The sequence below is a fragment of the Psammomys obesus genome, unplaced genomic scaffold (genome assembly GCF_907164565.1).
Source record: "Psammomys obesus unplaced genomic scaffold, mPsaObe1.curated_primary_1811, whole genome shotgun sequence".
Taxonomy (NCBI): Eukaryota; Metazoa; Chordata; class Mammalia; order Rodentia; family Muridae; genus Psammomys; species Psammomys obesus.
In genome coordinates this window covers 20486065-20513709 of record NW_026596079.1, presented here as the reverse complement: position 1 = coordinate 20513709, position 27645 = coordinate 20486065, and positions in this window count along the sequence as shown.

The window sequence follows — 27645 nt, the reverse complement described above, 5'->3', positions numbered from 1 at the left end:
TTATCTTGCAATGGGACATTGATATTAACCCCATCTTCAAGAAGCCTCGGGGAACATCACAGAAGAAGAGGTAAGAAGAGTGTAAGAGCCAGAGGCTAGGAAGCAGTGATGTGGACTTCTGCCTTATGGACACAGCATGGCTATCATAATCACTTACCCATAGGAGATAAGTTAACCTGCAGAGGACCTACACAAGATCAAGTCAGCTAACATATTGGAATATATTGGTTAGATGATATCCTGGCACATAGCTAGTGGCTATGAACAGCTGCTGAGGGAGAATATATATTAGGTTAAGCATGCTTTACACGCTACAGTGGATTGCTTTAAAACACTAAGTGGATTATTAAAGCACAAACAAAAAAACAACAAAAGACATAACTTTGAGAGAAGGTCCTATTGGGAGGGAGAAATATAGGTAGGTCTATTCATTTTTCATTGTATTCATGTGTTAAATTCTTAAAAAGTAAAAAGAAATGCTTATAGTTTATAAGTACTCAATTGCTGTTATTAGTATCTATAAAAAGCAAAAGCTAAAATCCCTTACAGAAAGCACAAGGGCTCTGAAATGAGAGTTTCTTGTCAGCAGTTGAAGTGTGAGTATAAGAGAAAATACCAAACCCCAAATGTTCCTGGGCAGATAACAAAGGGTTAATTTTCTTATGGATTTCATGTGACAATTGATTAAGGGAGTTTGCAGTTCTGAATGTTTTAGCCAGCTTCCCACAGCAGTTTCTTAATACAGCTGAAAAAAAAAAAAAAGGAGCTTCCAGAGCCTTCTTTGACTTTCAAGTTTCACCCTGTTCCTTGTTCCAGCCCTAGTAAAAGCTATAAAACAATTAAAACATATTCTCCCCTGCACACATGATGGAGGGAAAGTTCTTCTCTTCTCTATTTCTTTTCCAGGGCTCTGGATAGTGTTCCTGTTGTGACAACATTAAAATGTAGATACAATTACAATATCCTGCAGTCCTGAAGTTGCCCATTAACTCCTCCTGCTCTTCTTTCTCCTCCTCCTTCTCCTCCTCCTCTCTCCCCTTTCTCGGCATAAATTCTTCTTTGGTTTTTAAGACTATATCATCAACAATTAGCAAAATACTCTCTGTAGTTGAATCAGTCTCAGTATCTTTTGTACATCAATTTCTTTTGAGTCATTCTTAGTCATAGATGGGATATGTTCAAGCTAATACCAACAGACATGCTAAATATGGAAGGGGGAAACTCTAACAGGGCTTCAGCACTGGGCAAAAACAAAAACAGGGAATGAATTAGTGCTAAGAAAGGGAGAATTAGTCCTACAGCATGAACACCCTTATTGGGTATGCAATTCCAAGTGACCAACTCTGAAATCATATATACACCAGCAACATTAAGTAAACTGAACAGGTTGTATTTATATGTTTATGTAATATGTATGTATGGATTTTGTGTGTGTGTAATACAATAATAAAAAAAGAGGCCATCAATGTGAGTGGGAGAGATGGAGCTAATAAGACAGTTTGAAGCAGGGAAGGGAAGGGAATGGAATGCATGATATATTTATATTGCACTTTTTTAAAATTTTATTTTATTAATTACACTTTATTCACTTTGTATTCCCCCATAAGCCCCTCCATCCTCCCCTCGTGATCTCACCCTCCCTCCCCCTTCTTCAAGCATGCCCTTCCCCAAGTCCACTGATAGGGGAGGTCCTACTCTCCTTCCTTCTGATCTTAGTCTATCATATCACATCAGGAGTGGCTGCATTGTCATCTTCTGTGGCCTGGTAAAGCTGCTCCCCCCTCAGGGGAAGGTGATCAAAGAGCAGGCCAATCAGATTATATCAGAGGCAGTCCCTCTTCCCATTACTATGGAACCCACTTGGACACTGAACTGCCATGGATTACATCTGTGCAGGGTTCTAGGTTATCTCCATGCATAGTCCTTGGTTGGAGTATGAGTCTCTGGGAAGTTCCCTGTGTTCAAATTTTCTGGTTCTGTTGCTCTCCTTGTGGAGTTCCTGTCTTCTCCAGATCTTACTATTTTCCACTTCTTACATAAGATTCCCTGCATATTGTCCAGCAGTTGGCCATAAGTCTCAGCGTCTGCTTTGATAATCTGCAGGGCAGAGCCTTTCAGAGGCCCTCTGTGGCAGGTACTTAGCTTGTTTCCTGATTTCTTCTTCTATTGTCCATCCTCTTTGCCTTTAGGGATGGGTATTGAGCATTTTAGTCAGGGTCCTCTCTCTTGAATAGTTTCTTTAGATGTACAGATTTTAATAGGTTTATCCTATGTTATGTGTCTATATGAGTGAGTATATATCATGTGTGTGTGTGTCTTTCTGCTTCTGGGACAGCTCACTCAGGATGATCCTTTCCAGGTCCCACCATTTACCTGCAAATTTCATGATTTGCTTATTTTTTATTGTAGAGTAATACTCCATTGTGTAGATGTACCACAATTTCTGCATCCATTCTTCAGTTGAGGGACATCTGGGTTGTTTCCAGCTTCTGGCTATCACAAATAAAGCTGCTACAAACATGGTTGAGCAAATGTCCTTATTGTGTACTTGAGCCTCTTTTGGATACATGCCTAGGAGTAGTATGGCTGGATCTTGAGGAAGCGCTATTCCTTATTGTCTGAGAAAGCGCCACATAGATTTGCAGAGTGGTTGTACAAGTTTACATTCCCACCAGCAGTGGAGGAGGGTTCCTCTTTCTCCACAGCCTCTCCAGCATGTGTTGTCACTTGAGTTTTTCATCTTGGCCATTCTGATGGATGTAAGGTGAAATCTCAGGGTTGTTTTGATTTGCATTTCCCTAATGGCTAATGATGTTGAACATTTCTTTAAGTGTTTCTATGCCATTCGATATTCCTCTACAGAGAGTTCTCTCTTTAGCTCTGTTCCCCATTTTTTAATTGGATTACTTGGTTTGCTGCTTTTCAGCTTCTTTATTTCTTTATATATACTGTATATTAGCCCTCTATCAGATATAGGTTTGGTGAAAATTCTTTCCCAATCTGTAGGCAGTCGTTTTGTTTTGATGATGGTGTCCTTTGCTTTATAGAAGCTTTTCAATTTCATGAGGTCCCATTTATTGATTGTTGCTCTTAGAGTCTGTGCTGTTGGTGTTCTGTTCAGGAAGTTGTCTCCTGTACCAATGAGTTCGAGGATTTTCCCCACTTTTTCTTCTAACCGATTTAATGTGTCTGGTTTTATGTTGAGGTTTTTGATCCACTTGGACTTTAGTTTTGTACAGGTGATAAGTATGGATCTACTTGCATTTTTCTACATGTAGACATCCAGTTAGACCAGCACCATTTGTTGAAGATGCTGTCTTTTCTCCATTGTATGGTTCTGGCATCTTTGTCAAAAATCAGGTGTCCGTAAGTGTGTGGGTTTATTTCTGGTTCTTCTGTTTGGTTCCGTTGATCCACCATTCTCTTTCTATGCCAGTACCATGCAGTTTTTATTACTGTTGCTTTATAGTACAGCTTAAGATCAGGGATGGAGATACCTCCAGAAGATCTTTTATTGTAGAGGATTGTTTTAGCAATTCTCGGTTTCTTGTTATTCCATATGAAGTTGAGAATTTTTCTTTCCAGGTCTTTAAGAATTGTGTTGGTAATTTGATGGGAATTGCATTGAATCTGTAGATTGCTTTTGGTAAGATGGCCATTTTTACTATGTTAATCCTGCCAAGCCATGAGCATGGGAGATCTTTCCATCTTCTCATATCTTCTTCTAATTCTATCTTCAGAGACTGGAAATTTTTTTCATACAAGTCTTTGACTTGCTTGGTTAGGGTCACACCAAAGGTACTTTATGTCATTTGTGGCTATTGTGAAGGATGTTGTTCCCTAATTTCTTTCTCAGCCCATTTATCTTTTGTACATAGGAGGGCTACTGTTTTTTTTTTTTTAATTAATTTTGTATCCGGCCACATTGCTGGAGGTGTTTATCAGCTGTAGGAGTTCCCTGGTAGAGTCTTTGGGGTCACTCACGTGTACTATCATATCATCTGCAAATAGTAATAATTTGACGTCTTCTTTTCTATTTGTATCCCCTTGATCTCCTTCAACTGTCTTATTGCTCTAGCAAGGACTTCCAGAACTATGTTGAAGAGATATGGAGAGAGTGGGCAGCCTTGTCTTGTCCTTGATTTCAGTGGGATTGCTTTAAGTTTCTCTCCATTCAGACTGATGTTGGCTATAGGTTTATTGTATAACGCCTTTACTATATTTAGATATGTGCCTTATATCCCTGATCTCTCCAATACTTTAAACATGAATTGATGTTGGATTTTGTCAAATGCTTTTTCAGGGAGATTAATTAATCTAGGGAGATTATCATGTGTTTTTTTTTCTTTCAGTTTGTTAATATGGTGGATCACATTGATGGATTTCCGTATATTGAACCACCCCTGCATACCTGGGATGAAGCCTACTTGGTCATAGTGGATGATATTTTTGATGTATTCTTGTATTCGGTTTGCAAGTATTTTGTTGAGTATTTTGGCATCAATGTTCATAAGGGAGATTGGCCTGAAATTCTCTTTCTTTTTTGGGTCTTTGGTTTAGGTATCAAGGTGACTGTGGCTTCTAGAATGAATTTGGTAATGTTCCTTCTGTTTCTATTTTGTGCAAGAGTTTGAAGAGAACTGGAGTTAGCTCTTCTTTGAAGGGCTGGTAGAATTCTACACTGAAACCATCTGGTCCTGGGCCTTTTTTGGATGGGAGACTTTCAATTACTGCTTCTATTTCCTTGGAGGATATAGGACTATTTAATTCATTTACATTGTTCTGATTCAGCTTTGGTAAGTCGAATCAATCAAGAAAATTGACCATTTCATTTAGATTTTCAAATTTTGTGGCATATAGACTTTTGAAGTAAGTCCTAATGATTGTTTGGATTTCCTCAGTGTCTGTAGTTATGTCCCCCTTTTCAGTTCTGATTTTGTTGATTTGGATGGTGTCTCTCTGCTGTTTAGTTAGTTTGGCTAAGGGGTTGTCGATGTTGTTGATTTTCTCAAAGAACCAACTGTTGGTTTCATTGATCTTTTGAATTGTTTTATTTGTTTCTAATTGATTGATTTCAGCCCTGAGTTTGATTATTTCCAGCTGTCTACTCCTTTTTGGTGTGTCTATTTCTTTTTCTAGGTTTTTTAGGTGAGCCATTAAGTTGCTTGAATGAGCTGTCTCAAATTTCTTCTTGAAGGCAATTAGTGCTATAAACTTTCCTCTTAGCACTGCTTTAATTTTGTCCCACAAGTTTGGGTATGTTGTGTCTTCATTTTCATTGAGTTCTAGGAAGACTTTAATTTCTTTCTTTATTTCTTCTTTTTCCCAGCTGTCATTTAGTAGCAAGTTGTTCAGTTTCCATGTGTGTGTAGGCTTTTTGCTATTTCTGTTGTTGTTGAGGTCCAGCTTTATTCCATGGTGATCATACAGGATATAGGGGATTATTTCAATCTTCTTGTATGTGCTAAGGCTCGCTTTGTGACCAACTATATGGTCTATTTTGGAGAAGGTTCCATGAGGTGCTGAGAAGAAGGTAAATTCTTCTGTGTTTGTGTGAAAGGTTCTGTAAATGTCTGTGAGGTCCATTTGATTCATGACCTCTGTTGGAGACATTGTTTCTTTGTTTAATTTTTGTTTTGTAGACCTGTCCTTTGTTGAGAGTGGGGTGTTGAAGTCTCCCACTATTAATGTGTGGGAATCTATCTGTCGTTTAACTTTTATCAATGTTTCATTTACAAATGTGGATGCCCTTGTATTTGGGACATAGATGTTCAGGATTGTGATGTCTTCTTGTTGGAGTTTTCCCTTGATGAGTATGAAGTGTCCTTCCCCATCTCTTTTGATTAATTTTGGTTGAAAGTCTATTTTATCAGCTACTCCTGCTTGCTTCTTGGGTCCATTTGCTTGAAAAGCCATCTTCCAACCCTTTACTCTCAGGTAATGTCTATCTTTGTTACTTAGATGAGTTTCTTGTATGCAACAGATTGCTGAGTTTTGTTTATGCATCCATTCTGTTAGTCTGTGTCTTTTTATTGGAGAATTGAGTTCATTGATGTTAAGAGAGACTAATGTCCAGTGGCTGTTAGATCCCTTGATTTTGATGTTGGCTGTGGTCATAATGATGTGTGTTTGGTTGCCTTTTGTTTTACTGTAGTGAGGTTAGTTATTTCCTTTGTTTTCTTGAAAGTAGCTAGTTTTCTTGGGTTGTATTTTCCCTTCTAGTGTCTTCTGTAACACTGGATTTGTGTGTAGGTATTGTTGAAATTTGTTTTTGTCATTGAATATCTTGTTTTCTCCATTTATGAGGACTGAGAGTTTTGCTGGGTATAGTAGCCTGGGCTGGCATCTGTGTTCTCTTAGGGTCTACATGATATCTGTCCAGGCCCTTCTGGCTTTCATAGTCTCTGTTGAGAAGTCAAATGTGATTCTAATGGGTTTGCCATTATATGTTACTTGGCCTTTTTCCCTTAAAGCTTTTAGTATTTTTTCTTTGTTCTGTATTCTTACAGTTTTGATTATTATGTGGTGGGAGGATTTTCTTTTCTGGTTTAATTTATTGGGTGTTCTGTAGGCTTCTTGTATTCTTATTGGCCTCTCCTTTATGTTGGGGAAATTTTCTTCAATAATTTTGTTGAAAATATTTTCTGGTCCTTGGAGCAGTGAATCTTCTTTTTCCTCTATTCCTATTATTCTTAGGTTTTGTCTTTTTATGTTGTCTTGAATTTCTTAGATGGTCTGTGTCAGGAATTTTTTAGATTTAACATTTTCTTTGACAGATACATCTATTTCTTCCATTGTATCTTCCACACCTGAGATTCTTTCTTCAATTTCTTGTAGTCTATTGGTTATGCTAACCTCTGTGGTTCCTGTTTTCTTCCCTAAGTTCTTTCTTTCCACAATTTCCTCCATTTGTTTTCTTTAAGTTTTCCAATTCTATCTTCAGGTCTTGAGCCATTTTGTTGATTTCCTTCACTTGTCTGACTGTATTTTCCCTTTTTTTCATCAATTCCTTCAGCTGTTTGTTTACACAATCCTCTTTTTCTTCTATTTCATTCAGTGATTTAAGCATTTCCTCTCTATAGGCCACTAACTGTTTGGCTGCAACTTCCTCTATTTCTTTAAGGATGGCCATAAACTGTTTGTTTTTATCTTCCTTTATTTCTTTATGCATTTTATTTGTTTCCTCTGTTATCTTCTTCTTGATCATAGATGCTAGGTCCTCCTCCTGCATTTCAATTATGCTTGGGTGTCTAGGGTTACCTGTCCCTGGATAACTGGGTTCTGGAGATGCCATATTGCTCTGTCTTTTGTTGTTTGAACTTTTACGCTGGCCTCTACCCCTTGGGTTATCTTAGGTTTTTTTAATTTGGTTTCTGTTTTTTCCTGGAATCCTGTGGTGAAGAGAATCCCTTTGGCAGGAAGATTTTTTTTTTTCTGAAGGAAGCCTTCTCAGTTTTTTGGGTATGGTCACTGGATGGCTGGTGTTTTTCAGGAGTTGCCTCTGCTCGCCTCAGGCATAGAGACCTGAATGGTAACTGTGGTCCTTAATAGTCGAGAGGGCTCTCCTCTCACCAGGTGAAGTCCTCAAGACACCTGCCCAGTTTCTTGCTGTGAATTTAGTGATCTGCTGCTGTAACCTATGTGTACCATGGTTTGGTCAGTTTTGTTAGGGATAAGTGGTTGCCCCGTGGAGTAGTATCTGGGGGTTGATCTCGGGGATCCCGGGCTTTTGAAGGTCTGAGGTTGGGGCTCTGTGCCCCAGTACCCAAGCAGTAATCTGTGGAAGGTGAGTATTGCTCTCCTGGTAACAGCAGGCTATTTGGTGCACAGTAGGTCCCTGGGTTGGGCCAGTCTGCGGGACCTTTTCCAGGGATATACTGGGTGGCCTAAGTCTGTCCCCTTTGCTTTGTTCCCTGTGAGGATTTCTCCAGACAGTGACACCAAGTCTCTGGTGTCCTGGGGCCCACAGTTCTATCTGTGAGGAATAGTTGGTACAAAGCAGGTCTCTGGGCTGGCAGCACGCCTGCCTGCTAGTCTGCAGGAGCTGGGTGCCCAACTACTCTTTGTGCTTCCAGCATGGGGCCAGTTCAGTGATGGGGCTTGTACCCACCGGTCTGTGAGAGACTTTACCCAGATAAAGCCTGGGTATCCCTAGTCCTTCCTTCCCTGTGGGGCCCTCTCCCGACAGGAACTCCCTGTCTCTGTTACACTAGGGCACACAGCTCTGTCTGTGCTAGAGAGCTGGGCACAGCTACTCCGTGCTGGCAGCGGGAGGCCAGTTCATTGATGGTGGCGGGTACCCACAGTCTGCGAGACTTTTCCAGGGAAAGACTGGGTGACCCGTGGCCAGTCCTGCTGCTTTCCTTCCCTGTGGGTTTTTCTCACGACTGGGACTCCCTGTCTCTGGTGTTTTTGTGCCCACCGATCAGCCTGGGAAGGTGATCAGGACACTCAGGCATGTGGCTCTGGTCTGGGGACCTAGTGCCTGCGCAACCTGGGATCTCTTTTGGGTTCTGGCTGGGTGGCCTGAGCTTGGATCCACCTGATTCCCACGCTGTGGAAGTTTCCTCTCACCTGAGAACACGATCGATGTTGTTTTAGGGTCCAAAGTTCAGTCTCTTGGTCGCTGCACAGAAATGTCTTGCTTCTTAGATGCAGTGTTCTCCTGGTGCCGCCATCTTGGCCTCCCCCTAGTCTGTGTCTTTTTATTGGAGAATTGAGCACACTGAGAGAGATTAATTACCAGTGGCTGTTAGATCCTTTGATTTTGATGTTGGCTGTGGTCATAAGGTTGTGTGCTTGGTTGCTTTCGTTTTACTGTAGTGAGGTGAATAATTTCCTGTGTTTTCTTGAAAGTAGCTAGTTTTCTTGGGTTGTATTTTCTCTTCTAGTGTCTTCTGTAATGCTGGATTTGTGTGTAGGTATTGTTGAAATTTGTTTTTGTCATTGAATATCTTGTTTTCTCCATCTATGAAGACTGAGAGTTTTGCTGGGTATAGTAGCTTGGGTTGACATCTGTGTTCTCTTAGGGTCTGCATGATATATGTCCAGGCCCTTCTGGTTTTCATAGTCTCTGTTGAAAAGTCAGGTGTGATTCTAATAGGTTTGCAATTATATGTTACTTAGCCTTTTTCCCTTAAAGCTTTTAGTATTTTTTTTCTTTGTTCTGTATACTTACTGTTTTGATTATTATGTGGTGGGAGGGTTTTCCTTTCTGGTTTAATTTATTGGGTGTTCTGTAGGCCTCTTGTATTCTTATTGGCCTCTCCTTTATGTTGGGGAAATTTTCTTCAATAATTTTGTTGAAAATATTTTCTGGTCCTTGGAGCAGTGAATCTTCTTTTTCCTCTATTCCTATTATTCTTAGGTTTTGTCTTTTTATGTTGTCTTGAATTTCTTGGATGGTCTGTGTCAGGAATTTTTTAGATTTAACATTTTCTTTGATAGATACATCTATACATCTATTGTATGTTCCACACCTGAGATTCTTTCTTCCATTTCTTGTAGCCTATTGGTTATGCTAACCTCTATAGTTCCTGCTTTCTTCCCTAAGTTCTTTCTCTCCACAATTTCTTCCATTTGCGTTTTTTTTTTTTTTTAATTTTTCCAATTCTATCGTCAGGTCTTGAGGTATTTTGTTGGTTTCCTTCACCTGTCTGACTTTATTTTCATGTTTTTCCGTCAATTCCTTCAGCTATTTGTTTGAACAATCCTGTGTTTATTTTATTTCTTTCAGTGATTTAAGCATTTCCTCTCTAAAGGCCACAAACTGTTTGGCTGCAACTTCCTGTATTTCTTTATGGATGGCCATAATCAGTTTGTTTTTATCTTCCTTTATTTCCTTACAGATGGCCATAATCTGTTTGAGTTTATCTTCCTCTAGGTCTTTACACATTTTATTTGTTTCCTCTATTATCCTCTTCATGAACATAGATGTTAGGTCATTTTCTTGAATTCCAATTATGCTGGGGTGTCCAGGGCTACTTGCCCCTGGATAACTGGGTTCTGGAGATGCCATATTGCTCTGTCTTTTGTTGGTTGAGCTTTTATGCTGGCATCTACCCATTGGGCTATCTTAGGTTTTTGGACTTAGTTTCTGGTGTTTCCTGGAATCCTGTGGTGGAGAGAATCCCCTTGACAGCATGATGGTTTTTCCTGAAGGAAGCCTTCTTAACTTTTTGGGTATAGTCACTGTATGGCTGGTGTTTTTCAGGAGTTGCCACAGCTCACCTCAGGCATAGACACCTGAGTGGTAACTGTGGTCCTTATTAGTCAAGAGGGCTCTCCTCTCACCCGGAGAAGTCCTGGAGACAGCTGCCCTGCTTCTGGGTTTCTTGCTGTAAATTTAGTGATCTGCTGCTGTAACCCTCGTGTCCTGTGGATTGATCAGTTTTGTAAGGGATAACAGGTTGCCCCTTGGAGCAGTATCTGGGGGTTTATCTCAGGGATTCTGGGCTTTTGTGGTTCTGAGGTTAGGGCTCTGTGCGCCAGTACCCAAGCAGTAATCTGTGGTGGGTGGGTACCACTCTTCTGATAATAGCAGGCTATCTGGTGCACCGCAGGTCCCTGGGTTGAGCCAGTCTGAGGGACCTTTTTTCCGGGATATACTGGGTGGCCTAAGTCAGTCCCCTTTGCTTTGTTCCCTGTGAGGATTTCTCCCGACAGTGACTCCCAGTCTTGTGCCCTGAGGCGCACAGCTCTGTGCTGGATAGCTGTGTGAGCATAGCAACTGTCTGTGCCCATGGCTGGAGCCCAGTTCAGTGATGGTGGCCCATACCTGCGAGTCTGTAAGACTTTTTCTAGGAAAAGACTGGGTGACCAAAGCCAGTACCATTTCCTTCCTTCCCTGTGGGCTTTTCTTGCTACTGGGTCTCCCAGTCTCTGGTGGTTTTTGTGCCTACCGATCAGTCTGGGAAGTTGATCAGGACATGCAGGTGTGTGGCTCTGGTCTGGTGACCTAGTGCCTACATGACCTGGGATCTCTTCCGGGTTCTGGCTGGGTGATCTGAGAGTGGACCTGACTGATTCTCACTCCATGAGGGTTTCCTCTCATCTCGGAAACAGGATTGCTGTTGTTTTAGGGCCCAGAGTTCAGTCTCTTGGTTGCTGTAAGGAAAATGTTGTCCTGCTCCTCAGAAGCAGTGTTCTCCTGGTGCCACCATCTTGTCCCCCCTCCTTATATTGTAATTTTAACACTTAGAAAGACAATATAGTCTACTCATTATTTTAAATTACAATTAAGAACGAAAATAATTCCTATACTTTATCAAGAACGAAGACTAAAGGTCCTAGGTGTGTCTAGGTTTGTTGTGTTCTTGTCAGAGTGTCCCAGGTTGTCATGAAAACATTGTGCATTAACCAAAAAATTATGTACAGAAGCTCTTTCACTCATAGACAGCATCTCCAGTCTAAGCATGTTGCAAGTTCATCACTTATATTTAATTCATCTGTATGAATTAAATCTTATCTTAATGTGATAACTACTATTTTATAGATGAAGCAAGACGAACTTAGATTTAAATGAGTCAAGCAACATCATGATACAGAGAGTGCCACAGTCAGGTAGACAAGGTTACAAAATCATTTTTTTCCCATCAATTTCTTCCTCTTCCCTAGTGTAGAATTTGCCACTTAGAAGGTTTCCAGTTCTTTTATGTACCAAAGGGAATCTATAAGCTTTTATCTTTACATCTAAATGTGTGTGGAGTCAAACTATTCTTAAACTGCTATCTTTCAATTTCTCCATACAAATTGGAGATTTTTGTTTGTTTGTTTTTATTCACTTGATATCATTTTTCACTCTTTGGCTTTTCTGTACCATGCTAAGTTATATCTGTCACTGGGATAACACGATAGAGTCTGCAATACTTCTACCTCCTACAAAGAAAATATAATAAAATGCTTCTTTAACTTTAATTTCAGTTTAAAAAAATGCCTGGAGCCAAACTCACAATATTACCATTGTAAAAGTTTGGGATAGGTTCCAGGAATTGATTTTTTTTTTTAAATATTTCAGGTTTTCTTTCTAAGAATAAGAGTCCTCAAATCAAGAAGGTAATCATATAAACAAATACTCAAATTACAAATTGAATTCAATTTTAAGTGCATTGTAAGGACATAACAGGATGGATGAACAGGGATAAAACGAAGACCTTGGGCTTACATGGGGCATCAGAATAGAGGGGCGATTTGCACCCGAGATTGGAACTAGTCAAGTAGGGCTGGCACAAGGAGGACAAATGAATTCGGAAGGGTAGCAAATAACCACTGAGGGCCTACAGCAACGTTAGCTGCCCCTTCACAGACCCGATCGCTCATTCTGATTTGTGCAATGACACTCCCTTCTGTATAAACAACTGTCACTTTAGCTGTCACTTTGAGTAGAGTCAGCAGTGGTAACTCTTAGCTTTTGTAATTTAAACGAAAGGTCCCCTGTGGCATTCCCTCCTGTCTAACGAAGACTACAACTCCACATCTGACTTAGGTGTTTTCTAAACCGTTTGGAAAAGCATAAAGAGGATAGGTGACTCACTGCAATCTACCAGGTTCAGACAATGCCATTGTTCTGATGTTTTAGAGAACTGGCCTGATATCTGCTTGTGTAGCTGGTCAGGGAGCTTCTAACAGAAACAATCTAAAACGTTATACATGGAATACTCAAGCATCCAGCTGTAGAAAGAGGACTCAGACTCTCAGACAAGTAATATTATGTGGTCCTCATGAATATGACCATTTTTTGTACTCAGCCATAGCATGGACAGGGGTTCTATTCTCTGTGGAAGACCAGTATCTTCAGTATAATCAGTTCCTCTGAGCATCCAATCGGGCTATGTGAGCCACACAGTGGAGATGTTGTCAGAGGCCTCAGTCAGATCACTATGTCTGTAGACTTTGCACAGCCCTAACATAGACTTCATTGTGCTATAATGGCACTGTCCAGCTGAAAGGATCACTTGTACCGTAACTGATGGTCTTCATAACTAACTCTTATCAGTAGGTGGCTCTGAGAGGCTCCACATAGATTCTGACCACTGGACACTGGTTGGAACAGGTAGTCAGATTAATTTTTATGTCATCAAATTCTCCTCTATTCCAAGAAAATAAAAGTCATATAAAATATGAAAATTGTCCTTGTCTTCACTTTCTCTCTCCTCCTTTTCTCATGTGTAAATTTGGGAAGCACTCCAAGATCACCTACTATGTGCCTCACCACTAGGGAAATGGAAATCAAGGAATATTAGCTCCAGTTATTCCCATAGTCTAGGGCTGGTGAGTTGAGTTAAAAATGATACAGAACCCCTGCACAGAAGTAGCCCATGGCAGTTCAGTGTCCAAGAAGGTTCCCCAATAATAGGAACAGGGACTGTCTCTGACATGAACTCATGGGCTAGCCCTTTGATCACCTCTGCCTGGATTGGGGGCACAGCCTTTCCAGTCCAAAGAGAAAGACAAAGAAGTCAGTCTTGATGAGACCTGATAGACTAGGGTCAGATGGAAGGGGAGGAGGACCTCCCCTATCATTGGACTGGAGGAGGGACGTAGGAAAAGAAGAAGGAGGGAGAGTGGGATTGGGAGGGGAAAGGTGAGGGGGTTACAGCTGGGATACAAAGTGAATAAACTGTAATTAATAAAAATAAATTTTAAATTAAAAAATGACACAGGTATGATGTCTTAGATAGTTGTCTTGTTGCTGTGATAAATACCCTCACAAAAGAAACGTAAGAAAGAAAGGGTTATGGTGGCTTATATTTCCATAGTGCTGTCCATCATTGGTGGAAAGTCCTGACAGCAGGAACTTGAAACAGCAGATCACTCTGCATTCCCAGCAAGGAAGAACTGAATAAGGAATGCTTCTGTTCAGATCTCTCTCTCGTTTTTAATGTAGGACAGAATGTAGGAAATGGTACCACCAACTTTCAGACTGTGTCTTCCTCCTCAATTAACCTGATTTAGAGAATCTCTTCCCAGGCCTGGCCAGAGGCTAATCTGATCAGGATAGTCCTTCCTAGGTATGCCCAGAGCCTTATTTCCCAGATGATTACAGATGCTGTCACTTTAAAAACCAACACAAATCATCAAATGTTGAAATGGAATCATTGCATCATTTGGTCGATAAGTACTTACTAGTTTCAAGCACTGCTTAAAAAGACTTACAATAATTGAATTACTCAATTCTTATAAAAATTCTTTAAGGTAATCACTACAAATATTTCTAATTTGCAGAAGAGTAAATTGAGTATAAACAGATAAATGATACCAAATGAACCTTTGTTTTAACAGGGCACATTTGATCTCAAGCTAAATCTTGATCCCCTTTGATACCAAGCTCCTTAAATACTAAAGAATGTAAAGTGAACAGAGGACAAAGTGTCTCGTGCTGTTGAATATTGATGAAGGCTTCTCCTTCATCAATTTTAGAATTTAGAATTTTAGGCCAGCAGTCACACTGATTGTCAAATGGCTATTGTTTTTCTTTGTTTGTTTGTTTGTTTGTTTTTCCTATTTCCTGCCCCGAAAGCCAGCACTGATCATATAAATGTTTCCTGTTGTACTTTGCTTCCCTTAACTACCAGGTACTTGAATCACAATCAATCTAATTCACTCCTTCTTAAGTGATGACATCAGAAGCTTTTTTCAAATGATGGGTCATTTGCTTGTCAACTCTAAATTTGGCGTTTTGTTAGGAGAGTAGGTAGTGTTTAAAGATGAACATTTTGCCTTTACTCACTTCAAAGCAGTTATAAAATAATAGGGAGGGATACAGAGGTTGAGATTTCTGTATCTGTAAAGTTATGGAATTTACAAGAGAAGACACTGTGGGAAAAGCACCTTTCCTCCCATAAGTTTTTTTTGTATTATTATTATTATTATTATTATTATTATTATTATTATTAGGAAATCTTCTAGTAACCCTGTTCTCACAAATGAAGTTCCCTTCATTTTTATCCATTATGCTAAGGCCAAGGCCCCTGGCATTGTTTAAATTGGTTACTGATGTCATCACTTAAGGAGTGAATTAAATTGATTGTGATTCAAGTACCTGGTAGTTAAGGGAAGCAAAGTACAACAGGAAACTTTTATATGATCAGTGCTGGCTTTCAGAGCAGGAAACAGGAAAAACAAACAAACAAACAAAGAAAAACAATAGCCATTTGACAATCAGTGTGACTGGTGGCCTAAAATTTTGACACATAAAAGAATCTATTACTTAATGAAAACAAGAAAACTGAGGCTAAGAATAACAATGGTGGGATTCTCACACAGTAGTGAAAGATTCATTTATTTAGGATAGAAAGGATAAATGATTTGGTTTCAAAACATGAATTTGCAACAGGGGAGAAAAAAAACCAAAACTTCCCAGGGCCTACTTTTTTTCTTTAAAATACTTTAAAAGGAAAATTTGCTCGTATTTTTCATTTACATTTTATATTTTTGTACATATTAGGGGTCAGCCATTTTTAACAACTAGTGAACAAACCAGCCTTCAGAGCGTTCTCTGTCCTTTTCTGACCTTACTTGTTGTGTGACCACATTCATTATAATCTCAAAAAAATCCTTTTAAAACAACAAAGAAAAACAATCTTGTTCCAAGCATTCCAGTAACTTTTTGTGTATGTCCTTAGCTGTACTGTAGGTAGTTGGTTTATATGAGATGATTAAAAAGGCCAAAGGTAATAAATTTCTTTTTCTCCCTTTTTTTCTTGTCTGTGAAGTTGCTGTTTATTATTATTTTTGGCTTGTTTGGTGTATGTGCGAAACAATGTCCAACAATAAACCAGAATTTTACTTTGCTCAGTTCTAAAAAAAAAAAAAATGGATTATTTGATTGATTGTTTTTTTTTTTTTTAACTTCTTGAGTTCTTGTATATTCTGGCTATTAGTCAGATATAGGGTTGGTGAAGATCCTTTCCCGCTCTGTAGGCTGTCATTTTGTTCTGACGACAGCGTCTCTATCCACTTGGACTTTAATTTTTGCAGGGTGATAAATATGGATCTATTTTCATTTTTCTGCATATAGACATCCAGTTAAACTAACACCATTTATTGAAGATGCTGGGTTTTTTTTGTTTGTGTGTTTTGTTTTGTTTTTCCATTGTATGGTTTTGGCTTCTTTGTCAAAAAACAAGTATCTGTGAGTATGTGGATTTATTTCTGGGTCTTCTATATGATTCCATTGATCCACCATTCTGTTTCTATGCCAATACCATGCTGTTTTTATTACTATTGGTCTGTAGTACAGCTTGAGATCAGGAATGGAGATACCTCCAGATGATCTGTTGTTATATAGGATGGTTTTGGCAATTCTGTTTTGTTTTTTTTCCCAGATGAAGTTGAAAACTGTTCTTTCAAGGTCTGTAAAGAATTGTATTGGTATTTTGATGGGAATTGCATTGAATCTGTAAATTGCTTTTGGCAGGATGACCACTTTCACTAAGCTAATCCTACCGATCCATGAGCATGGGAGATCTTTCTATCTTCTGATGTCTTCTTCAGTTTCTCCAATTAAAAAATAGGGTACAGAGTTAAGCAGAGAATTCTCTGTTGAGGAATATAGAATGGCAGAGAAACACTTAAAGAAATGTTCAACTGCCTCAGTCATCAGGGAAATGCAAATCAAAACAACACTGAGATTTACCTTACACCCATCAGAATGGCTAAGATAAAAAACTCAAGTGACAACACATGCTGGAGAGGTTGTTCCCAATGCTAGTGGGAATGTAAACTTGTACAACCACTCTAGAAATCAATCTGGAGCTTTCTCAGACAACAAGGAATAGCGCTTCCTCAAGATCCAGCTATACCACTCATAGGCATATATCCAGAAGATGCTCAAGTACGCAACAAGAACATTTGTGCAGCCATATTTTTGGCAGCTTTATTCATATTAGCCAGAATCTGGAAAGAACCCAGTTGTTCCTCAATGGAGGAATAGATACAAAAATCATGGTACATTTACACAACGGAATGCTACTCAGCAATTTAAAACAAGGAAATCATGAAATTTGCAGGTAAATTGTGGGATCTAGAAAAGATCATCACGAGTGAGGTATTCCAGAAGCAGAAAGACACTCATGGTATATACTCACTTATAAGTGGATACTTGACCTATACATGGGATAAATACAGTAAAATCTGTAAACCTAAAGAAGCTAAGCAAGGAAGTCCCTGGGTAAAACGATCAATCTTCACTCACAAAGACAAACAGGGTTTCTTTTTCTTCTAACTGATTTAGTGTATATAGTTTAATGGTAGCTCAGTATCCAAGTAGGTTCCTAGTAAGGGGAACAGGGAATATTTCTGACATGAACTCAATGGCTGGCTCTTTGACACCCCTCCCTCCCAGGGGAGGAGCAGCCTTGCTAGGCCACAGAGGAGGACGTTGCATCCAGTCCTGAAGATACCTGATAAGATATGTTCAGATGGAAAGAGAGGAGGACCTCCCCTATCAATGGGCTTGGAAAGGGGCAGGAAGGAGATGAGGGTGAGATTGGGAGAGAATGAGGGAGGGGGCTATGGCTGGGATATAAAGTAAATAACCTGTGATTAATATAAAAAATAAAAATTATTAAAAAAAAGAAAGACAAAAGGGATGAACATTGGAAGAAGGAGAAAACAGGAAACAGAATAGTAGCCTACAACAGAGAGCCTCTGAAAGACTCTATTGAGCAGTGCATCAAAGCAGATGCTGAGACTCTTAACCAAACTTTGGGCAGAGTGCAGGGAATCCTATGAAAGAAGGGGAAGATAGTGGGACCTGGAGAGGACAGGAGCTCTACAAGAAGAGCAACAGAACCAAAACACAGGGCCCAGGAGTCTTTTCTGAGACTGATTCTCCAACCAAGGACCATTCATGAACATAACTTAGAACCCCTGCTCGGATATAGCCCATGGCATTTCAGTATCCAAGTGGATTCCCTAATAAGGGAAACAGGGCTTGTCTCTGACAAGAACTCATTAGCTGGCTCTTTGATCACCTTCCCCTGTGGGGGAAGCAGCCATACCAGGGAACAGAGGAGGACAGTCCTGAAGATAACTGATAAACTAGGGTCACATGGAAGGGGAGGAGGACCTCCCATATCAGTGGACTTGGAGAGGGGCATGGGAGGAGATGAGGGAGAGAGGGTAGGATTGGGAAGGAATGAAGAAGGAGGCTACAGCTGGGATACAAAGTGAATAAACTGTAATTAATATAAAAAATAAAAATTAATAAAAGGGTAAATAAAAGGAATAATGATGGGAAAAAGAAATGATTTTAAAATTATAATAAAATACTCTTAATGCTTATAAAGTGCTCATCTTGTGCTATACATTGTTCAAGTTTTATGCATATTTATGTATGCACACAGACATATATGTATAAAATACATCTGTAGTGTATCTAATACTTTAGAACTCAGATTGCTAGGAGTTGGATGATATTTTTAGCCATCTCTGATTGGCATATTTACTCTCAATGATGTTCAAGTAAGTTGGCTGAAGGCAGAGTGAACATGAAAGATGAATAGCCTAGAACAAGCTGGCTAAAATATTTCATCTCTGAGATTGCCTATTTCAAAACGATGCAGTCAAAGATTCTTTTAACAAGTTAAATTTATTTCATGTTTAGTATTGGTCAGTTTTCATTTACATGCTTTATAAAGGTTGTTAAACAAATCTGATGAACAAAAAAGGCATGTGAGGGTTTTCATCTCTGAAACTTGATTTAAACAAAGTTTCTCACACTCATTTCAGGGTTAATTTTCTTTATAGTTGTGTGTAACATTACCCAAGTCCAAGCTTCCACATCTGTAAGTGAGTTTTTATTCCTATTCTGCATGCTATGAAGAACAGAGATAGTTCAAGAGTGTGAGAAGACAGTCTGAGGTTTAAACTGGTATTTTTCTGGGAAGGACTGACAAGTAAACAACCTTTGCCGTGTTCTTTGCCTGATGCATCTCTTTCGGTCGATCTTTGAGATGTGTTTTGGTGTCAAGATATGTTATTAACCAGTCTGTCACCTGTCCTTTGACAGTCATGTTGTTGTGCACTGAAATAGGTTCCAAGAGAATAAGAATATTGTACATCTACGTTCTTTCAATGATGGGAAAGCAAGGCCACTATTTTATCAGAAAGAAAACGATATGAGATGGTAAAGATTGCAATTATTATTTTATTTCATGTAGACTGGTTGTGTTATTTAATGATGTCCCAAGGATTTCCTTTTAAACCAATGGTGTGCAAAGTTGAGACTTAAAAACACAAGATCAGATTTTTAAAAGAAGCTATCAGTTAGAGAGAAGGCAACCCTTCCCATGTGTTTAGCATTTCCCAGGAGCCATACTTTAAATGTCTTATCTTTTTGCAGAGAAATGACATTGACATGAAACAGCTACCAAACTATTCATCTTCTACTTTCTTATCTTTACTTAAATACTCCTTCTCCCACCCAAATTTACGAAGCTGCCAGGCACTCAGGTTTTTTTTTTTTCTGAAATTATATCAGATATGCATACAAGATTCTTAAATATTTGTGTATTCCTGCAATAATGCTTAAGATTATTCTAAATTGAATTTCAGGAAATAGATATTATCCAAGTTTTAGTCTGCAGAATCCAGGTGGTCCCAGATTATACATCCACACACCACACACACAAACACTATGGTTCCATATATTTTTGATTACTCTGCTGTGACTATTAAGTTTGAGACATTTATTCCTAAGCAAATGGCTAGATTTGAAAAACACTAGATTTGAAAAACTTTTGTCTTTAAACTGTTTCATAAACAGGGAACTCTGTAACTTCAGCTGAAAACTAAGCAATGAGGAAAATAATACTATACAAAACAAAACAAAAAACCCTAGAACCCCTGCACAGATGTAACCCAAGGCAGCTTAGTGTCTAAGTGGGTTCCCTAGAAATGGAAACAGGGACTGTCTCTGACATGAATTCAGTGGCCTGCAGTTTGATCACCTCACCTCTTTTGGGTGGAGCCTTGTCAGTCCACAGAAGAAGACAGTGCAGTCAGTCCTGATGAGACCAAATAGGCTAGGGTCAGATGGAAGGGGAGGAGGACCTCCTTATCAGTGGACTGGGGGAGGGGCATGGGAGGGGAATAGGGAAGAAGGGTGGGATTCAGAGAAGAGAAGGGAGGGGGCTACAGGTGGGATACAAAAAGAATAACTGTAATTAATAAAAAAATAAATAATTTTTAAAAAGAAAGGAAAGAAGAAAGAAAGAAAGAAAGAAAGAAAGAAAGAAAGAAAGAAAGAAAGAAAGGAAGGAAGGAAGGAAGGAAGGAAGGAAGGAAGGAAGGAAGGAAGGAAGGAAGGAAGGAAGGAAGGAAGAAAGAGAGAAAGAAAGAAAGAAAGAAAGAGAGAAAGAAAAAGAGAATTAACCAACAGTGGCCACAAACATCTTGGGACAATGTTGGTCGCAAACTTCAAAACACTAGTGTTAATGATGACCTTGACCAATTGAGATGTGCAAATAATGAGAAGCATATTTGATGTCTATAGATTGTAAAGAACACAGAGCTTGAATTCATTACTGGTTTATAATCTTTAGAACTTGAAATGTGTGGACTACATGATTAGAATTAAGCAGAGTCTAGAATCTAGGTTAGTACCTACCTGGCACAGGAATATATATATATATATATATATACATATGTTATATATAACATTATATTATATATAGCCACATATATTATTATGGCCAATTTTAATCCTAAATAAATACAGCTCTCACTATTGTGTGAGACTCCCACCTTTATGATTCTTAGCTCAAAACAGAATCAGTGCTACTCACTAGTGCTGTATCAACATCCAACAATTGGTATGCTGAGCATGAGATGCGATGGAAGCGTGGCATGTTTGTCATTTGTATACCTGTAAACGTGTATAAAATAATACTATTATCTGTCTTTTTAGTAAAGTTCACAAAACTGAGTCTCATATTGGCTGAATTATTTTCACAAGTGAATTTTTCTAGAAATTGATCTATGTCTAAGGATTTATGCCAAGAATAAAACTTGGATTTTAGACATGGTCTTCATGTGTGCAAATGCTTTCCAGTCTCCTACTTGAGTTCATGTCTTTATACAGTCTGCTTGTGTGTCATCCAGGCTCCATATTCAGCTCTTTGCACCCACTATTAAGTATACCCATTTCCATTTCCCCAAACCTGGCTCAGGTTCCGTCTTACGAGAATCTTGTTCGCCATCTCATCTTCTTTTGCCTCTTAGACTTTTCATTTAGAATGTATCCTCTTGCTATTTTGAGTGTAATTAGTTTGATAACTTACCAAAAATTGGAGAAATAGGACCTAGGTTGGGTAAATAAGTTATCACAATAATGGACCTTTCAGGTAGCTACAAAAAGTCAACTCACGATCCTAACTGACCATAAGTAGAATTATTGTTATATTAAAATCATAATTGTACAGACATTGTGGCAATGGCCTGATATGTTTGAGGACTCAAGTCATCCTTTGACTGAGTTATAGAAGGGTTAATAAATTAGCCCTTTATGAGAAACTGAAAGTTCATGACTGATGAAAGATCATGAAATAGGTTTAATAACATATAATGTATCTCAAAGGATGTCGCTTTTACACTTACCAACTAGGTATATATCTAGTCTTGTTTTTACCTTTGGTTAACACTTGTCAGATCATATTTTTGAAGTTGAGAATCACAGGACTCCTACATGAAATATTTGAATTGTTTTATCTCAAGCTTTCTAAGCCCTAAAAGCATTTATTATACCTCTGTCTGTGAGGGAGAGCTATGAATTTAACTAAGACCTCCCAAATTTTCAGACAAAGCAAATTCATTACTGCATTTTTAATGAGCCAGCCTTTCAATATTGAGGACACAAGGTTCTGTCTTCCTTGTTCTGTTATGTCTTCAGACACATACAAGACAATTAGACACCATCTTAGCATTCATTAATTCAAGAGAGGAAAGCCAACAGTTCATTGTTTGAAAATTTTGTTCTACAAAAATTCTAAGCATTAAGACAGAGACACTGCAAGGGCATTTGTTCACTATGTTCTTAGCAGCTTCATTCATAATAACCAGAATCTGGAAACAACCTAGATGTCCCTCAACTGAAGAATGATACAGAGATTGTGGTAAATTTACACAGCAGAATACTACCCAGCGATTAAAAACAAGGAAATCATGAAATTTGCAGGCAAGTGGTGGGGACTAGAAAAGATCATCCTGAGTGAGTTAATACAGAAGCAGAGAACACATATGGTATATACTCACATATAAGTGTATATCAACCATATCATATAGGATAAACATACTAAAATCTACACTCCAAAAGAAGCTAAACAACAAGGAGTACCCTAGGGAAGAGGCTGAAACCGCATAGGGTAAACAGGCTAGACATCTGAAGTAGGAGAAGACAGGAAATAGGACAGGAGCCTTCCACAAGGAGCCTCTAAAAGACTCTACCCACCAGTATCAAGAGATACTGAGATTCGTAGCCAAACTTAGGGCAGAGTGCAGGCAACCTTATGGAAGAAGAGGGAAATAGAAAGATCTGGAGGGTAACGTGGTTGGACATCAGAAGAGAGAGAAAAGAGGGAACAAGACAGGAGCCTACACAGAGGGCCTCTGAATGACTCTACCCTACAGGGTATCAAAGGAAAGGCTGAGAATTATAGCCAAACTTTGGGCAGAGTTCAGGGAATCTTATGAAAAAAGTGGGAGATGATAAGACCTGGAGAGGACAGGAGCTCCACAAGGAGAGCACTGTTGCTCCAAAAAATGTGGGCATAGGGGTCTTCTCTGAGACTGATACTCCAATCAAGGACCATTCATGGAGATAACCTAGAACCCCTGCACAGATGTAGCCCATGGTAGTTCAGTGTCTAAGTGGGTTCCCTAGTAATGGGAAAAGGGACTATCTCTGACATGAACTGATAGGCCTGCTCTTTGATCACCTGCCCCTCACGGGGTTGCAGTCTTAGCAGGCAACAGAGGAAGAAAATGTAGCCACTCCTGATGAGACCTGATAAACTAGGATCAGAAGGAAGGGGAGGAGGACCTCCCCTATCAGTGGACTGGGGGAGGGGCATGGGTGGAGAAGAGGAAGCGAAGGCTACATTGGGAGGGGAGGAAGGAGGGAGCTACCAGTGGGATGCAAAGTGAGTAAACTATAATTAATAAAATAAAAATAAAAGAATGTTCAAGAAAAAAAAATACCTGTAGGGGACAGGAACTCCACAAGGAGATCAACAAAGCCAAAGAACCTGGGCCCAGGGAGCCCTGCAGAGACCAATACATCAACCAAGGATCATGCATGGAGAGGACCTAGACCCCCTGCTCAGACGAAACCCATAGGCCTCTTAGTTTCCAAGTAGGTTTCCTAGTAAGGGGATCAGAGGATTTCTCTGACATGAATTCAGTGGGTGGCTCTTTAATCACCTCCCCATGGAGGGTGCAGCCTTGCCAGGCCCACAGAAGTAGATGATGCAATTAGCACTGGTGAGAACTGATAGGCTAGGGTCAGAGAGAAGGGAAGAGGAGCTCCCCTATCAATGGACTAAGGGAGGGGCATAGGGGGAAGAAGAGGGAGGGAGGGTGGGGCTGGGAGGATCGAGGGAGGGAATTACAGCTGGGAAATAAAGTGAGTAAATTGTAACAAATAATAAATAAATAAAAATTTAAAAAGATACACTGTGGATACTGAGGGAAATCGGAATTTTCTCACTTCAGGATGACAGTAAAAGGACTGATACATAAGACACAAAAGAAAGGTACAAAAGAAAAATATATAGTTGAGAAGGAGAAAAGAAAAAGCACCATATTCATAACAACTCTTATCACATTCACAAAGTCTAGTCAGCTAGAAATCATGCCAAGTTATGAATGTTCCATTTATCTTTTTCCAGTTTCTCCCTAAACTGAGCAGGAAGAACTTTTTGCCAAGAATGACCCTTCAATGAACTTTTTGATTTCCATGTGTTACAGAGACAGCCAAAAGACAAAAGTTCACATGCAAAGACAATTTGGGAAATAATTTTTTTGCTTTGCTTTCTTCTTTACACCTTTCCATTGTACTCTTCCTAGAGCTTTGCTTCATAGAAAGTGTCAAAATGCAAACTGTGGATCTGAACTTACTAAGGTCTGATATCTGGCAAAATATAATGATGGTGTATAACTGCAGATGTTGATGCATGATATAACAGCTGTCTTCAGAACTCACTGTAGTGTAGTTGCCATCTGCTCACCCAGGACCTGACTGACCTTCCCACACAGAGAAGAGTCCCCAGAAGGTCACTAGGTCCAGTTCCATTTCTCCAGGCAGTCAAAATCTAAGACATCAAAGCTGGTGATCGTTCTCTTTTATTAAAGTAGTTTGCAAAATATCACATGCATGCAAGTCTATCATTTATATGGAATTAAATCTCTTTTGACGAAACTGAAGTTAATTTCCTGCTTGTATGCTCCAATATGTAAGAGTCTAACGTTTAATCATATTTTAGTTAAAATCAATTCTGTGGATTTTTTCTTGGGGAGGAACCCATCTATCTGCTTTAACACTGAACACAATAAATTGCCGCATCAGGATGGATTCATCTGTAACAGAATTACATTTTAACTTTTGAAATTTGACTTTTAAGAATTATATATATCATGAAGATTTTAAACTTCAAATTAAGTTCTCTGAACCTTTTTTCCTCCAGGTTCTCAAGCAGATAATCTGGAGACAGCACTATTATTAGAACTGATTCCTGTATGCAACAGAGAGGATAAAATTATCTTATCATTAATAGGCTCTAAAAGATCCCAGCATGGATGATGATGATGATGATGATGATGATGATGATGATGATGATGATTATTATTATTATTATTATTATTATTATTATTATTACAACCAGGGAGCACCAGGCTGTAAAAGCAGCCTGTCAGTATTAGAAGTCTGACCATTTGCACTCTTGTTTAGTTTTGTTCCTTAATGTGGACCAGAATGTTGGGGGTCTTCTAAGAGAAGCAGAGAAGAGCAAAGCTGCAGGGTGGGGTCTCGTGGGAGAAGCTGGTTGTGAGGTATTTGCGGGGGCAGGATAGGGGGTGGAATGGGTGCAAGCAGAGATCACAGAGATCAAAGAACCATTAGGGTCCTCAGCTTTTCACAGCAAAAAGCCTTTAGCAACTCTTTGATGTCCAATTTACCCTCTGCCCCCAATCAGGAGAGTGTCAGGGAACTTGAGTGAGAAGGATTCAGGCAGGGCTGTTTTATGAGCCTAGGAGGCTTATACTAGCTTTGGAGCGCCTTATAAAACAAGAGTGCAGGAGAAATCACTCTAATTCATACCTACAGAGGGTTATCTTCAAGAGAGTACAGAAGATCTAGGTGGCCTAGCCACTTCACTTGGCCAAGGTCCTACAACAAAACATTAGAAATATTTAATTATATGATGGTTATAGTTTTTATCTTTAGACTAGTAGCTGACTAAATAAATTATTCTCAGTAGCAAAAACAAAAAACCCTGAACACAGTGTCATTGCTTTGTTTCTTAGGGTATCCACCCTTAGTCTCGTTCTTGTAATGATCTTCTTTTCCTTCTCAGTGATCCGTTGTTGGCATTTTATTTCTGTATTCCAAAGAAAGTGTGACTTATAAAATGCAGTCATCATACTAATATTTCCTTATGCCAAAAAGAATCATAATTCCCACGTATACCAACATTGATGGGAGGATAACTAATTGCTCAGCCTTCAATTAGTGACTAGGGTACTAATTCTACAAAACAGTAAACATTCAGATGAAAACTCAAGCAGACGCCAATTAAAGGCAAACAACATGCAATTTCTGTGACATAAATAGGAAGCTTGACTACATAGAGATATGCAAATTAAACAATTTAACAATTAAACAATGTCGTTGTTTTCTGAAATCACTGAGCTTCTTCCAATAAATTAACTTCTCATTTGTGAACTTGCTTTTTCCTTGAACCCAAACCTATAAATGACAGATTCTTTATCTGGTTTCCTTGATTTGCCTTCGTGAGTCTTTTATCTTCTAGGCACACAACAATATTATTTTAACTAACTGGGCAACAGGAGAAGCAGAGACGTTCTCCAGGGGAGAATCATCTGACTCTACCAGTGACTTTGGGAAGATGGTGGGATTACTTTCTGTGGTCAACCAATCAGTTTACACAGCCAACTCTGCAACAGGACCATTTTAGCAAGTGAGGTTCTGTTTGTTTTTAGTTAATTGTATCATCTGTCTTCTGGACAGGAAGCAAATAAAGCGACAGTCTTAAAGATTAATTCATAGCAAATAATCAAGTTGATAATGACACAATGGAGCTGCATACTTCAAAACAAAGCCAGAGTAAATAGCTGACTTCTAATCTGCATTTTGCAGCATATTCTCTTTTATAAAAATGTTCCAACTCTGTCCTGCACTCTTCAATTTTCATCTATCTATTTATTTACTTTGTATTTATAAGTGTGAGACGTTTGACACAGAGAACAGTCATCTAACACTCTCTAGAACATCTCTTTTGTCTGTATCCACTACTCTAGAAAACAGAATGCATTTATTTAATTATAGAAACTTGATAGGACCTTCAAGAAAAGGATAAAAGTGCACTGCTATACAACAAAGAAATTTTTTTGATTATAGTTTTGATTATAGTATTTTTCTCAGTTTGAAGTCTTCAAAGACAAAGCCTCTGTGTCTGCCTGTGTGTGAGACCACATGTACACACACATGCAAACTCAGAAACACATTTGTACGTAATACCTAGCAGTCAGAAAGGAAATGAAGATGCACACCATCTAAAAAAAGGATTGGAAGTTAGAGTAAAATAACACTAGATTTTAGAACTTAACAAAAAAATCTAAGAGGTTGTGTCTGGAAGTGTGATACATGATTGATATTATAAGTATTGAGATCAAACTTGTTCATAAACCATAAATTTAAAACTATAGTTCTATATGTTTGTACATATAAATTAAATATCTACAGAGGAGATACGCATGCATGGCAGTGTCCTTTTAGTACTTGAAAGGCTCAAAGTATTTAAAATATAAGACATCTATTGATGAGGGATAATAGCATGAGAGAGAAGGAAAAGGACAACAGTAGGATTTGTTTTACACTCAATGTCATGCACATAAGCTGGGCAGAGAGGCTTTTGTGCTTAGATATAATTTAGTATTAAAATAAACAGTAATTCTGAATTAGGAAATTCAGAAGTCTTTAAAGAGAAGCACTGAGCAGTCTGTAAAAATAATTAAAGCTGTATGGGAAAAAAAACTTGTTTTCCCAACATTTACAATCATTCATGAACATTTCCCCCCCAATTTCAGTTCGCTGAAGACAAATGAAGTGGAGTAAAGAGAAATGGGGTGTTCTGGAAAAAGTTCGTTATCATAGAGCTTTACATGAAACAGTGATCATACTGTGGTATATGGTTAGAAAAAAATCTTTAAGATACAGATGAGGCAAAAGAAACAAAAAATTGAGTATTTAAACATCGATGACAAGACGCAGCCACACAAAAATGTCATTGTTTTAAAACCAATTAAAGAGAGAGAAAGATCACATTATTGTATCACAGTGTCGCTCTTGGGCTTACTGTGAAAAATGGCACTCGGGGAAGCAATGCATCACGGTCTGGATTTACCACT